This window comes from Periplaneta americana, chromosome 9 (genome assembly GCF_040183065.1).
Source record: "Periplaneta americana isolate PAMFEO1 chromosome 9, P.americana_PAMFEO1_priV1, whole genome shotgun sequence".
Classification (NCBI taxonomy): domain Eukaryota; kingdom Metazoa; phylum Arthropoda; class Insecta; order Blattodea; family Blattidae; genus Periplaneta; species Periplaneta americana.
Genome location: NC_091125.1, coordinates 172805417 through 172812842, shown reverse-complemented (window position 1 = coordinate 172812842; position 7426 = coordinate 172805417). Strand labels below are relative to the sequence as shown.

At 41.6% G+C, this 7426-nt stretch overlaps 1 non-coding gene across 1 annotated transcript; it reads left to right on the top strand.

Annotated features, from left to right (window-relative positions):
* The first annotated feature begins 3641 nt into the window (after positions 1-3641).
* LOC138706867 (5S ribosomal RNA) lies at positions 3642-3760 on the top strand. The gene has a single exon (XR_011334113.1). It is a non-coding gene; the product is annotated as a 5S ribosomal RNA (ribosomal RNA).
* The last annotated feature ends 3666 nt before the right edge of the window (positions 3761-7426 follow it).

The following is a 7426-nucleotide window of genomic DNA, read 5'->3' as shown; positions in this document are numbered from 1 at the left end:
TCTGCCGATCTCATCGACCATCATCATCATGCAGGGCCCGACGGTAACCTTCACTTTTACGCCAACGTCAATAATCGACAGCGGACCAATCGTAAAGTCACAAACGTTTGCGCTGTTTCTATTGGCTCGCACTGGGAAGGCAGTACGGCATTGTCCCTGCGACTTAAATATTTTTCTCCCTCCGGGAGGCGGAAGACGGTGAAACCGACGGCCGCCGCAAAACCTGTCTCTCCGGAAGCAACATCACCACCACAACCATCATCATTTGGTAAGTCCAGCGCTTCACCAACCAAGACGATCGACGACTTACATACACTAAAGACCATGGCACCGATCACTGCTAATAGAGCAGTAGTGATCACAAACGCTGACCCCGACCTACTGGACGCAGTGACTCCACGGAAACCCACAACGACCTTGACTTTAAACAAAACCACGAGAGCCTACGTTTTTTCCTCCCGAGAAAACTTACGGCAGATGACTTTAATGCATCCACGACAATTCGGGAAGCACGCCCGATACCAAACTCCACCAACCGCCACTCTCCTCGGACCTTGGGAACTACCAGGCCACCCATCCCATCCCTCCTCCACCCCACCCCCCTCTCTATTGGACAGTGAATCTTCTTCTTCTTCTTCTTCTGAGGAAGAGGCAGAGGTTACTTCCATTCCACAAGAGGGGCCCTCAGAAGGGCCGGCTCCAAAACCTAGAGCAGAGAGGTCTCCTGTCCCTAAACCCACAGCAGAGAAGTCTCCCAACGGACCACCTCCCAGCTCTGAGGCGTCGTCTCACGAATCCTCAGAAGGGAAGCGGTCCAACAGGCGCAAACCAATTCCCACAAAAGTATCCGGTTCGACTCCGGCAAGCCCCACTTCTCCCACTCCTCCTAACACCGCACAAGGAACCAAGACAAGGACAGTACTGAAAATACTGAACCACACAAAAAACGGCAACAACCCACTACACATAGAGCGACTAATGAAACAGTACCGACTCGACATTCAAACTCCACGACAGTTCTGGGCACACACTACCAAGACAACTACACTCACATTCGCCACGATTGACGACGCGGAGAAGTTCGCTAGGGCAATTCCCCTGTACAACTTCGGTCCGTCCGCAGAAATCAACATTACGCCTAGTGAATCAAGACAGAAACAGACCCGAAATAAAGAGATCAGTGTCGTCATGAAAAATGTCGACACGCTGATCTCTGAGGACGAACTAATGCAGATCCTGGCTGTAACACATCCAGGCATCACACGCATTAAGAGAATTATCTCCGCACAGACAGACAAACCCACCAACTTAGTTAGAATTTTCACAAATGACATCACCACAGCAGACAAATTACTAGAAGGAATTAAACTTGCAGGACGGTACTACAGAGTAGAGCCATCACACGAGACAATCTTCCACCGACCGTGCCTTAACTGTGCACAATACGGCCATACAAGGACAAACTGCGACAAGCCCAAGACTTGTTTTAAGTGCGGCAAAAATCCCGACCTGTGCAACCACAACCGCCTATCCCAGATTAGGTATTGCGCCACGTGCAACAGCGACACCCATTATACGGGCCAAGCTCGCTGTCCAAAATATCCAAGGACTAATCTCATAACCTCCACCGATCCCACGCACGTCCCCATAGACACCCACAAACCAATACCGAAACCTATACCCAAACCATCACAGTCCGTTTTCAACCCAACACTTCCCAAACCCGAATTGTCTTATGCGGATGCAGCTAAGACAACGACAACCAAGACAAACACTACAGACGATCCACAGACAGAAAAAACAACTACGGAACAGCTGGTCGAGGGGGTTCTACGTTCTGCTATGCAGAAAATAGAATCCTACATTGACCGGCAACTAAACAGACTACAGGACGAAATAGTGACATTCACTATTTCTTTACTCACTACTGACACAAACCCTACGAAACGACACACGACACTTGCCACAGCCAACCAGGCAGCCAGACGGCTTCTACGGAAACGAGTAGCCCACCACTTTGTTGGTAACAGGTTACGAGTTTCCCTAGCGCCACTACAAAAACGTGACTAGGACAGAACTGACCAGAGCACTGGACTCTCCACCTCTCATTAACATCTGCGAGGCATGGTGCTCACTTCACTTCATTCATTTCATTCACAATTCAACTGATAACGTGTACATGTTCATAAAATCATTCACAGGGGAAATACACTACTGTTAGATGAGAGGGCAAACGGCTTATAGCTGGGTACCTCGATCTAAAGTTAGAGAATTGCTTGTCGAGGAACCAATGGAGGCATGGGATGCTTACCCTGCCTGCCATTTTAAACATCATTCATTCTTTCTTCGTCCCCATTCATTCGTTCGTTCGCGTTCGGGCTCATCATCAGACGAGCACCATGCCCCCCAAAGCTTCCGGAAAGGCTGCCAAGAAGGCCGGCAAGGCCCAGAAGAATATTTCGAAGGGCGATAAGAAGAAGAAGCGCAAGAGGAAGGAGAGCTACGCCATTTACATCTACAAGGTTCTGAAACAAGTTCACCCAGACACGGGAATCAGTTCAAAGGCTATGAGCATCATGAACAGCTTCGTTAACGACATCTTCGAGCGCATCGCCGCGGAAGCTTCGCGGCTCGCGCATTACAACAAGCGGTCGACCATCACCAGTCGGGAGATCCAGACAGCCGTCCGTCTCCTGCTACCCGGTGAGCTGGCCAAGCACGCCGTCAGTGAAGGGACCAAGGCCGTCACAAAATACACTAGTTCCAAGTAAGCGGGAGTGCTTGCTAGGGAATCAGCAACCGGCCCTTTTAAGGGCCACAAGTTATTCATAACAGAGTAGATGAATGAAGAACAACAGCGTTTCCCACCGAGTGAAAATTTAAATAATCACCCCGATAACACTTCTAGGATAGATAATACATTATAGGCAGTCCATGGGAGACTTGGATCCACGAGGCAAATTCGTTTCCTTAATAGTTTCGTACGACTTATATGAGAGCGCGGTGTCATTCCTACTCACTTGGCAGCATTAATTGTTGAGGGAAAACAACTTAGAAGGTAACTTGTCGACCGCGGTCATAATCCTTCCGCAGGCCACTACTGAGAATCTGTGGACATACGGGTAATCTATCTTTATTGAAACTCGGGTTCATAACATACGACTGATACTTTATATATCTGTCACGTAATCCATCAAGAGACAAATGTCCCCCCCCCCCTAGTCAGTAGCGAGCTTCAGTCCATTCGTAGTAGCCGCCGGTGCAAGAAGTGAATTGAAGTTTGTGTGAAGTTCCGTAGTATGGCATGAAAATGATGTCGAAAATCCGACTACAGTTCCACAACCATGTGGTTGAAAGGAGGCTCCGCTGTTGAACAACAATCCACCTGTGGCTTAACTTAGAATGCCGACTAGCTGTTTTATTAATCCCGTGTCAATCCAGCAGTGTGTGACGTTGAAACGTAACCAAACTGCCGTTGATAGATAGATTTATCATCTATCCCAATGACATCCAACGAGCTTGGTAATTTAGGTACAGAGTCTAAGCAGGCAGTTTACGTGTGTGTGTGAGCGAGTGCAGGTTTTATCGAGTGCACCCCAATCCCATCGTCCTCAAGTGCCTACAGATTACGCAGTTTCATCGGCAACGGCCATACCATGTTGAAAATACCGGTTCTCGTCCGATCACCGAAGTCAAGCAACATTGGGCGTGGTCAGTACTTGGATGGGTGACCGCTTGGGAACACCACGTGCCGTTGGCGATTTTTTTTTTTACGTCACTATTTCCAGCGTGTTCTAATAAGACTTATGGGATATTATGTTCCCTTCCCTATTCCAGCTATAGCTTGGATGATGACGCCGCTGCATAATTGTAGAGTAATTGATAATTCTTAAGTACTTGCAGCTCCGTATTGAAACTTATGACTGGTAGCATATTCATATGAGACGGTTCACTTCTCTGCGTTTTCTCGAAGAAGGGAATATGTATTCAGGGGATTGTGAACGTACCTCGCGCTCTCCCTAGAAGTTAGAGACATTTTAGGTAAAGAATGTAATATACTGTACATATATGGCTAATTAAAATCCCATTAGTTACTACATTTCAGTGGGTAGTACAAATTCCATAATGAAAATATCTCTGTCCTAGTAGTTGTATCCTTTAAAGAAGCTCGTTGTTTTCCCATGATGAAGGGCAGAACTTGGTCGGTAGAAATTTAAACAGACTGCATTATCAGACCAGGCGTTATTTCAATATCAGCGTTTAGTTTAGGAAATATAGCAATAGCGGAGTTGGGAGAAGTAGTTATAGCATGTACAGTAAGTATAAACAGTTCGCTGTACTGTACAGTGAATATAAATATTTGAATGTACGATGGCAAAACATCAGACATACAGTACGTAGCTCACATATCTTTAAAAATAAATAAATAAATAAATAAATAAAAATAAAGAAGACATTCTGAGGAGTGAGTGGAAAGTGCATATTATAATGAATATTTTTAACTCTCAGTTGACATTGAGAGAGAAAGCCATGCATCGGGGAACCGGTGACTGTTTTTGCGTTACCTTCTGCTATTGGCGTTGTTGGTTAGTAACGAATGAAAGGGGTAGGACGCGGAATCAAATGTCAAAAAACGATAGGGAAATAATAGTAACTGGTTGTATTTCGATCGAGCTCGGCGTGCTGATTCACCAGTGGGGTGTTTCACAAAGTTTACAATCTTTGGAAATTGTGAACTCTGTTTGTAAACTTCTGTTTCACAATCTTTGTTTGTAAAGGTGGACTGTACAAAGGAAATCAAATCTTTACGAATGAAATTTTGCGCTCTTTACAAGTGATATGTTTGTTTCACAACGAAGGAGTAATTTTACAAACGTGTAAACTAAACTTTACTAGTGAAGTTAGCACATTTTCTACAGTAGCCCTGTTGAAATAGCTTCTAATTGTGAATGAAAAAAATAAACACATATGTATAAAATCAATTTTATAGTAACAGGGTACCATTAAGAATTACACTGAAGCAGTTGTGATGTTATTGAGTAGTTCTAGCGACTCAGACGAAGATTTTGCATTTAGGCCTAACGTAGAATTTTCCGGCCACGTTCGTATCATTGTACGAATATTAATGAAAGGTTTCGAATGAATCCCGCGCTATACTTCAGAATACCGCGTTAGTTCTTATATACGAGGAACGTATTTAATAAATACTCGCACTTAAAGAAGAAAAACTTTGCACCGAAAACCAATCACTTAATAATGCAATGTCGGCATTACTTACGCAGTATTCTGAAGTCGTTCCGAATCCCATTTCGCTGTAATCTCTCCTACAAGATATGGGACATCACATGCAACATCTGAAAGGGAAAAGTGGTGCCCTAACCTCAAAGCGAGAACTGCATTGGTTGCATAGTAGCTCTCAGTTCCCTGCGTTAGCAGATAAGAACGGAATTTATAAGATTACAGTGTGCAAAAGTTCACACATGGTAGTTGATGTTGTTACAAGATTGAAAAAACTCGAGGCGGGTTATTGATCACCGAATGTGCTTACTCGGGCAAAGGATTTTTATGCTCCTCCTGCTGGGTTCCCTAATGTTGGCGAGGTTATGGATGAAACAATAAAATATACTGATGGACCAGCAGAGAGCGAAGTTGATTTTAATGGATGGACATGTTAGCTGCTCTATCAACTGCATATAACTACGTGGGTCAAATCCATTATTTATCAATTATTTGAATGAATTTCGCGCTAACTTTCGTCAGTTAAGTCGTAGGCTAATTAATGCATTGGTATGCTCGACCAATTGCATGCCGCGAAACTCCGTTGTCGCCGATGTAGCAAAATCTAAATAAAATATATATAAAAAAATATAAACATGTCCATCGATAGTTCTAAAATTACAGCTACTTTACCTCTGATCCTTAGTGATTTTTGTAAACTGTCGTTGGCGATTTTGTTCAACCAATTATGCGTATTTGTAAGTTTGTTTCGCCGATTTTGTAAAGTTCGTTAAAACATACAAGTGAATAAGATTGCATTGTGAAACACAGTTAACAAGCATATGTAATATTTCCGTTGTTAATTGTATATTGTTAATTTGTAATTTGTTAGCGTTGTGAAACATGCCCCCATTTACCTTTAGAGGTAATATCTACATTAATATTTAGTTAAAATTTAAAGAAATTTTAAACGAATGGAAGCTGCATTTTAATTCACCCCAAATTACTATGTTCCCTTTCAGATTATCAGCTGTTGTTGTTGTTGTTGTTGTATTGTAAGTTCTCACTTATTGTTAGCTAGCCGTACCCGTTCGCTCCGCTCCACCTGTTAGAAATAAATATAAAGTAATTACATAATTAAAATAGGACGTCTGATCCAGGGAACAACTTTTACAACAGCGCAAGATAATCTGCTTCGCATATTACCCAATTTTTTTTTAGCACTGCATTTATTGCATATATATTTTATGTATTTTAACACGATTCAATTGAGCATAGTTAAAATATGAATTATTAAAATAATGGATTGCCAAGCTAAAGTACTATTACTGCATACTAAATCAATACACTCTCGTTGTTCGTTAATTCTCTGAGATTAAAATGCGTGTACATAAATATTATTTTAAGAAATACAGAAAACGAATGTACAAAATAGCCTATCAAATTTTCTGTGCATAAGAAGCTATTTTAATCTTACCTGTCCTCGATTTACTCAGACGTTACTGTAATAACATTATAGCATTATGTCCATCTAGAGAAACTACAGTTTCCAATGGTGAAATAATAACTAATTATACAAATCAGTTAATTTACGAGCTTGTGATATTACTTCATACAAACACAGAAACATTCCCTGTAGGCTATGTTTAATAGCTTTCGATTGTTTGTTGATGTCCAAGGCCCCTGTTTCGATTGTTGTTGTCCAAGGCCCCTTATAGACGAAGTCATTTGTTCTTAATTCATTGCACCGTCTTAGATAGCGTTATTTTAATTTTAAAACTCATTTATCTCATTAAATATCAGTCCTATCAAAATGTTGTAAAAAAATAAAACTTAACGGAAATCATTTTTAAAGGAACATCTGTTATGTAACATTTTTTCTCAAATATCAATAATAAGCGAGATATTTCGATTTATTTAATTCAGGCCCCCTTATAACTCCCCTTTTAAATAATGTATTTCGAATGCCATATAGCCTAAAATCTAAGTTACAACAAACTTAATTTATATTCCAGTTTTCATATAAATCGGTTCAGCCATTATCGCGTGAAAAGGTAACAAACATACAGACAGACATACAAACAAAAATTTCAAAAATGCGATTTTCGGTTTCAGGGTGGTTAATTATATATGTTAGGACCAATTACTTTTGGAAAATCGAAACTTACCAGAAAAATTTCGGCTACAGATTTATTATTAGTATAGATAG